The 8817-nt window shown below is 38.6% G+C and overlaps 1 long non-coding RNA gene across 1 annotated transcript in view; it reads right to left on the bottom strand.

Annotated features, from left to right (window-relative positions):
* Nucleotides 1-1830: 1830 nt before the first annotated feature.
* LOC135253203 (uncharacterized) overlaps nucleotides 1831-8817 on the bottom strand; it is a 38459-nt gene continuing 31472 nt past the window's right edge. The window contains exon 3 of the long non-coding RNA XR_010329554.1: nucleotides 1831-1962. This is a non-coding gene — a long non-coding RNA (uncharacterized LOC135253203). The remainder of the gene's footprint in view (nucleotides 1963-8817) is intronic.

Below are 8817 nucleotides of genomic sequence, written 5' to 3'. Positions count from 1 at the left end.
GTAAGAGTAGCATTCTGAAAAGCAGTGTCATGTCACGGGCCAAGGGGCTCTTGATTTAATTTCCCTCCTTTCCATTTGTTTGCCCTCAAAAAGCAATGCTCTTATTTCCTACTATACTATATAATTCATAGGGACGTCGGAGGAAAGCTCTGAAACACACATGGATTCTGACATGGGTACTGAATCACAGACATATTTAACTTTGTACTACAAACACTGAAAAAACAAGGTGGTTTTTAAAGCTTCAAACATGCCTTATATACTACTACTACTAATAATAATAATAATAATAATAATAATAATAATAATAATAATAATAACAACAACTTTTTTAGGAAAGCTGACCCTGTTATTTTCACAAGTTATGCAGCAATATTTTTAAAGAATAAGTCAGTAACCAGCAACCATGCAAACCATGCATGTGTGTATCAGTAGTTTCACACTGAATTAAATGTTTTCCACAGCATTCATATTTTATTTAGTTCATTTGATCAGACAAACAGACATACAAAACTGGGTATAGATTCATTAATTTATTTCCAGTTTTAACATTTTTTTTCTCGAAGGAACTGGAAAAAAACCATCTTGGCCCACATGGTGAAATGAAACAAGGGAAAATAGTCTCAAGGCCAAGGGAACATTTATAAAGACACAACTGCCAGTTGGCTCAGGAGCTGTTTTTTTCATAAGCTGCACATACATTTGGGTCAACAAACAGTTTGTGAGCAGAGCAAGCTAATGTGCATAACATAATAACATACTAAATAATTTAAGTTAAATAAATGTGTTGTGAATAATAATAATTATAATAGCACAAGCCAATGTCATCAGACTTGCATTTAAACTGCTGCCAGCTCCTACCTCTCATAACAAGAATATTCTTACAGGGCCTTGTCAACTAGCAACATTGGTAAAAGCTCTTGCCATATAATTATAAGTTTGAAATCTTGGGTATACCATTAACCAACTATAAATACATTTCAAAGCGATGCATACAGCTGAAACATATTGTATCCTTTGCGAATAAGTGACTTTTAGGCATCTGAAATGTTTGTAACTTTGAAAGTCAAGTCAAAAGCAGTGATGTATCATTTGTTGAAATGGGTGCTTGACTTACTGTACCGACTTTGAAAAAGCTCTCATTTTGTGCATACTGTAAATGAACAACCAATAATCTAATAAACTCTAAGCTGGATCTGATCTGATTATTTTCCCCCTACATTGCCTTTCCAAAAGAAGCAGCATAATAAGACGCAACATAATGAGTACAGCTAGAAAATAAAATTCCAACCATCTTGCAGCCTCAGAGATGAAAACATCACTGCTTGTAAGCTACTGTAATGTTAAAAAGAATGCAGGTTTTTAAAAATATAATTATTGCAGAACCGAAGGTTATTGACTAAGAAAAACACTAGAATGGTACATGGGGTGAACTTAGGGTTGCCACAATTTCACCTGGCCAAAGCCTTTCCAAAGTGGCAAAATGTGCTTTCTACAGAACAGTTTCATCATTTTTTTTTTGCAGACCTCATTTACAATACCACTGGGCTATGGTGGTAATTGCTCCTTGGATTACTGACTTTTAAAAATATCTGTCTTCTAACAGGTACAGTACTGATAGGCCAGTCAGTCAAAGGAATGCAAAAACTCCATCTGCAGTGTTTCTGGTGCATGCAGGAGGCATATTGGTGATGTGAGAGCACAGTACAGTTGACCATTTCTCAGCCTTAGTCGGCCAAACTTTTGCCCCCAAAAACAATGCAAAAAGCCATAGGGCTCATCATAACCAATATACAAGCAATCAAATGAAGCTCAAAAAGCAATTGTTTATCAGGGTTTTTAATTATCATTGTCATCACGGTCACATGACATTCCTGATATCATTGATGTGGTCCTTATCTGTGGTTGGCTGTCTAACTGGTTAGTACCAGTTTCACAGAGAATGGTGGTCTCTTCACGACCCTAGAAAGAAAAAAATGTAGCTCACCTAGTGGCAATTTAAGCATGAAAATTATAGTGTGGTACATATTATCTTTTACATTTTAGGTACATGTTGTCACTATTATCCAAAGTGACTTACAATAAGGACACGCACACACACACACGGCAATGAATTTTGACAATGCAGCACAGGACACAGCCTAAATAAGCAAACTATACCCATGTCAAATGTATGAAGTTTAAACTGTTGGAGGAAATGTTTTTCCTCCAAATGCTAAAGGTTATCGACAATAAACAATTTTCATGATCCATTCTTGTTACATAATTGTGTTAGCTAGATAGCTTGCTATCCTCTGAAGCTGCGAGTTTGATTTATTTTCCGCACACATGACTGCCAATGAATAGCTGCATAACTTTAAAAATATATATTTTTTTAAACATATTTAATTCTCAGATTCAAAATCTAAGCAAAATCTCCACTACAGTAGTTTTTTCATTAATGGGGTACAATGGGTTGTGCCACAAGCTCAACATAAATTTTCCAACTAAGCATGTATGAGAGGATTTTCTTCCTCACGCTCACACGATTCACACAACAGCACTGTGGAGTGGGATCATACACAAGACCAGCCCCATCATACACAAGACCGAGAGCTGACAGCAAAACTCCAGAAGCACACATGCACGCGCAGCTTCTTCTTTTTTTTTCAAGGAAAATGATTCTAAGCACCATTATGATTGTGGCAGTTCAGTTTACTTCATTGAACAAATTGATTTTTTCCAGCAAATCACTAGTCGACTAATCAGAGATAGGCGTTACTGTACCATCTTGTACTACAGGTGGGGCCCCTTCCCACAGACCCCAAAGGTAAAATGAGCATACCTCATAAAACTCCCATCCACTTCTCAGTCTTCATGTGATCTGCTCATATAATAATGTTATGTATTTTAGCAATACTGCTTGCGGTATAGTTCTAGAGCCATTCAACTAATACGCAGCTGGCTACTCTAATAAGGCCATTCCAGTCATTGCTGCTGAAGGAGATGTCTGCCAGGCCTATGAGATCTGCCAGGCACAATCCAGCATGGGCCTAGTGCTCTATTTCCAGTAGCATCCCTGCACTCACTCTAACATCATTCTTGTAGGATACACTGATGACAGAGCTAATTCCACTTCAATGGTCATTGTGCAGGTCCAAGAGGGATACTGTGTACTGCATCAAAGTAGCATGTACTATTTCAGTGTTGGTTTGAAATTGAACATTCTTCTGTGCAGCCATACCTGTCTTTCACTGTGTTAAGCCAGGACTGACCACAGATTGAGGTCTTTAGGCAAATCCAAACAGAACAGGGTGAATTATACCCAGCAAAAGGGAACAAAGACAACCCCAGGGCTGCATAGATTATGTTGAAGTAGAAATACAGAAATAATTTTTCTTGCCACTTTTATTGAGTGTAAGGACTCACTTTCGATCATTTTGATATTCAAATATTCTACAGGCTCCCAGGATTGATCATTTGAATATTCAACCCCTCAGTGTTTTTTAAGCTCGGTACAAAACTATGTAAGTAATAGTATCTACACTTTTGTGCACTTTAGCTAATAATATCAATCAATTATATCATATTATATGTAGTGGTCCAAGGCTGTCATTGAATAATCATTGAAACAAATATATTTTTCCTGATTATGGTCAGAAATATTTAATTACTGTTCAAGGTGACCCATTAAAAATTGCACTGTTGACTATTTTAATAATCTCATATTGTACCTCATGACTAATTGACAAGCTCATTGAGCACAACTATCTTGATGCTTAGACAGCAGACTGTGTCACAGCCTTGAGAATTTGGTTCCATAGAAGGTGTAAAGATTTTGTTGCCGATTGGGGACTTTACTATTTTATTCTGTTAATGTCAGACTTGAGGACAATAAATGTAAATGCAAAGCTGCACAGAAACATTATCATCACCAGAAAATATAAACTCTCACTTCTGAAATAATGGAGTGGTTTGTGTCTCAATCCTGCGGAACAATGTCAGCCATTGAACCACAAAAACCTTGCTGATATTCATCACTGTGGCTCTTTGTGGCTTTTCTCCACTTCTCTTCAATCATAAACTACATCACACCGGCTCTCGAGAAACATTTGCTTCGGTCTTTTTATGTCCATTTTATATTTTATAACAGCAACACCCCTTCCTAATTGCAATTGCTATTATTATCAATATTTTATACATTGCAAATGTTCACAGCAACCGCACCACATTCAGAACTCTCAAAATGTAAAAGAAACATCCCCCCCAACATGCTTATACATTAATAATATTACAGGCAACCTGATGTTTCGGGGCAGAGGAAGCATTACTCATTTAAGAAGTGCACAGTGCTATCTGTCTTTATCTCTCTCAGTGTGACGCTTAATGGCTCTGATTGTTTTCAAAATTACATTTAGACAGGATATTACTGTTACATGAGCTCTCTGCAACAATGCCATTTCCCTTGCTTACACAGTACATTACCCAGCAATGTTCATCTCCACAATTCTTTTACAAAATAAATAAATAAACGAGTAAACGTGGCTGCAATATTACGGTAGCGTGAACAATGGCAGCGGTGATTGGTTATTTCCAAATGTATTTAACAACAAGTAATTGAAATCTTGCTGCAAGCATGTTAAATGTATTTGCTTATAGTTTGCTTATTTCTTTCTCTGTTGATCACATCCCCCTGTTTGGACAAAAAAAGGAGGGAGCGAGGCTTCTGAAAATGCTCTTGGCTTGATCTCTGCAGAATCCTTTAGCAGCCATCTCTGGTGTTTTTCACTCAATGGTTGTGACTATTTATGAGGAGGGCTTGATTTTTAAGGATCTGGGTCCCTGTGGCAGTAATGAATTAAACCACTTCATGGCTGCTCTCCATTGTGTAGGCTCAGGCTGCATGTTGCCTGAGCAAGGCCCGGGCTGATTATTTTAACAAATTGCATTTCTATTCAGACCCCAGAAAGGTTTTCATTGATAGCTTGCATGACAAAAGGTCAGAGGAAGGCAGGCTGGCGTTAATTAAGTAAAATTGGTGAATGGGAGAACAACAAAGGTCAGCCCTAATCTTCTGTTATTGTCTCGCCAACTTCATGCACTGGAAAATGCCTGCCCATATTGAAATGTTTACATATGGCATTTACTATACTCTGTTTTCAGGATGACTACATGCATGCATGAAAGCATCGCGTATGTCAAAGCAAAAAGGAAGTAAGAAAACAATGTTTTGCCCAAACGTTGTTTTTCAGAAAAGTCATTTCAGTACCTTATTTCAAAATTACTTCCGCTATTTTAGGAGCCTACAATTCTTTCTCATTCTTTTAACAGATGAGAAAAACTGTGATTGCTCCTGTGTAACCAGTGAATTGCACTATAAAATGTAATATCCGTACATTTCAATTTAAAATGATTGTTTTTCTTCATTCCACCATTGGATTTGTGTGTGTGTCTGTTTGTGTCTGTTTGTTGCTTATTAGCTTAATATTTTAAACTGATATCTGCTGAGGAAACAATAACATCATGTTGCATGACATAATTTGTACACATCTGAGCAGTGTTTCATCACCCCAACAGGCTTTTCTATTGATCATTTGCCTTCTATGTTCACAATCATTTCTATTAGAAATACTCCTGAGGATGCCACACATTTCCTGTGGTGTTTCAAGATTTTAAACATAATAATTAAACAAATGAACATTTGAATGTGGTACTTTGCATGGTTTTCGGTCCATCAATGAAAGTAAGTACCAAGTGTATATGCAGTGGCATTATCATTCATAATTGATTTTGGTTCATTACTTCTAAACACAATATGAGGCAACAAAGCAATACAAATTGGAAGGATCAACATGCAATGTGCACTGTACGTAACAGGAGTGAACACGTCGGAAGCCTCATTTCCAGTCAAATCAAACAGGAACAGAAGCAATGAGCACAAAATTAAAACAAGGTGGATAACTGTGAATACTTTAAATTAAACTAACAGAGAAGGGCGAACACTAGCCCAGCGTATTGAGTGGATGTCGAAAAATGACCGATGACCGAGGGGGTGGTGGTGGAGTTGGGGGGGGGGGGGGTTTGAGCATTTTATAAAGTGATATCAGTGTAAGCTCAGTCCAATGTTCTGCTTTTCGGTGGGGAATGTAGCTGAAGTATTGTTTGATGGTACAGCTGGGCGCCTCCACCGCCTTGCAGACCAGGCATTAACTCGTCAGGCGATCTGACAATTACACAATGCTGCGATACCAGCTGCCGGCCAGTACCACAGTGTCTCTGCGCTTGTACCAGTCTCATTTACATTACAATTAAAACATTGCCAATGGATTCGGGATGATGTTTACTCTGTGGGGGGCTAATGCATCTCCCTCACGATTTGATATTCTGGTGGTCCAGGTGGCTACATCCCCCCCACCCATCCCCCACCCCCCACCACCCCAACCCTCTCAACCACTGCCCTGCAGGGACTAAGCTGATCCTGCCAAACATTGCATCTTCCCAGCAGCCCCTAGGGTAAAGCGGGGATGGGATACAGTGTGCATACATGCATGCATGCGTGCGTACGTCTGCACTTTCCCTGAGGTTGAATATTCATTCATTTAAAAAAATAATAATAATAAATAAATAAAAACCTCTGGAAATGTTAGCACCAGTAGCCGCATGTCTGTGTGTCTGCAGGCATGTCCATGTGTGACCCCAGCAGCCTCCTCAGCGCCCAGCCCTGCTTTACCTCATCCCAGCCTGGACAGCAAGGCAGGATCCGCTGGCTATAGCTCCATCGCACCCCCAGTTCACGTACCCAAACCAAGCAATGCCGCGCACACTGAGTAAAGCTGCTGTAATTACTCACAACTGCAATGAGCTTTTCTCCTCCCAGGATCTGTCATTCTAGCATGGTCAGGAGAAGAAGCAGGGACGTGCAGTGGTTAAGTGCATTTATGCTTTTAAATTTCAGAAGAGATACATAATACAGTGCATACAGCACATTGCACACAGTATTTCTAAACAGGCTTAATGGGGGCTAGTAATCTCCAAAAAATAAACCTTTTGTGCACTTATTTGTTTTAAACATAAATAATTTATATTGGTTCATTGGTGTATTTGGTGTAATTGAATACAGTGCATGCTGAACAGGGTCCTTTCATTAATTTCAGCCAGACATGAGTGTATTTCTTTTATTCTGATGTATGCTTCACAGCAAATAGCAAAATCTTTAGACAATTGATAGTATAAAGAGCTCTGACACAGGAAAAACATGAAAAATACTCATTAGAAAAGCAGCACAAATCAAATGAGAAGAAATACAGAGCAGAGTTGCAGAGAGACTATCGCATGTATTAAATTGTTTAATTGCCCTAACAGTGCTCTACACAACAGGGTGTGAGTTCCATGATTGGACTTGAATTTGGATCATTAGGGGCATCTTTTGCAAGGCTGCCTCCCATGCACTGAATTCCAGATTAGCTGGTGGATCTCCTGGTTGTTTAAAATCATTAATGTTCCCTGAATGCTCCAGTGCTCCCTCAGGGCATGAAGTACTCTGGACTGTAACGCATCGCCTGCAGGTTGGCAGATAACGCAAGGAGTGTTTGGGTTAGAAAAAAAAAATCTAACTCTAACCTTCTGGAGGTGAGGTGAAGATGTATTTATTTTAAATTTTATTTATTCATTTTTTTTTTTTGGCGTTAAAAAAGAGCAAAGAAAGTAACTTTTGGGTGGAAGGCCAGGTCCAGTTGGCTGCAAATGAAGTCATATCACACCCAGTAATGGAAATTGTTGATGGGACCAGTGATGGGGAGAGTAATTTCAAAACATTCTGGCGGAAGTACACACGCTGAAAGCCAAGCAGACCCAGAAATATGAAACCACGGTCGATGCTGTGAGTTCTGTACAGAAGCCCAGAAAGGCAAGGCGAACATTTTTTTATTTATTTTTGTGGTCAATGTTAGCCAAAACCCAAATTTATCTCATACGTTTGAGATTATAACTAATACAGGTATGTATGAGATAATAATACTTAATTTTTGTTTTCCAGGGCCTCCACCAGTTAATGACTTAGCTGGTATTGGAGCAGGATTTCCATAGCCTAAAAAATTCATGAAAACAATCCAAATTGGCCTTATTTGCTAAAAAAGCATTTAATTAGGCTATGTCTATCATGAGATCTAATTAGAGTGAGAATAAGAATGGTATAAAGTGCATGACACAAAGGCTATTGAGGTTTTAAGCAAAATCTAAGACATAAACCAAAAAGTTTCCATAAGCTCGTAATATAATATATCATATGTCATGGTGCTGTAATGGCAGGGGTGGTTTGTAAAATACAAATTTCTTCACACCGAGCGAATTGCTCATAAGGACGGATCAATTTTTTTTGAGACCCACCGAAAAAGGTATTAGATTTTTTTTGTTTATTCCAATTTGGCAGCGTACTCTGGTGTCCCTTAGTACCGCCATTTTGTATTGCTGTAAATCATAACATAATCATAAACTTCAAAACAAATCAGCCGATATATTCGTTTCACCAACACAGACCCATCCCCCCATCAACCAGTCACTGTGTGCATAGTATGTAAACTCGTTCATGAAACACAAAGGCCCTGTTCCAATCCAAAAAATGTTTGATTGTTAATGCTGACTTGCCTTGGATTGGAGGCGGGAATCCCAAAAAGTGACCCGGATTTAAAATGGCCTCTACTAGAACGGGCATTCCAATCCAAATTACTGTGAGTGAGTGAAGGGATTGTCCACACACTCTCAATCCCTTGATTTTCCTCCCTCCAACGGAGTCAACAAAAAGCATCCCTCTAAGCAGTGATATTGCCCAGAATATATTGC

This window comes from Anguilla rostrata, chromosome 4 (assembly GCF_018555375.3).
Source record: "Anguilla rostrata isolate EN2019 chromosome 4, ASM1855537v3, whole genome shotgun sequence".
Lineage (NCBI taxonomy): Eukaryota > Metazoa > Chordata > Actinopteri > Anguilliformes > Anguillidae > Anguilla > Anguilla rostrata.
Note: the sequence above shows the minus strand (reverse complement) of the source record. Positions and strands in the feature narration are given on the sequence as shown.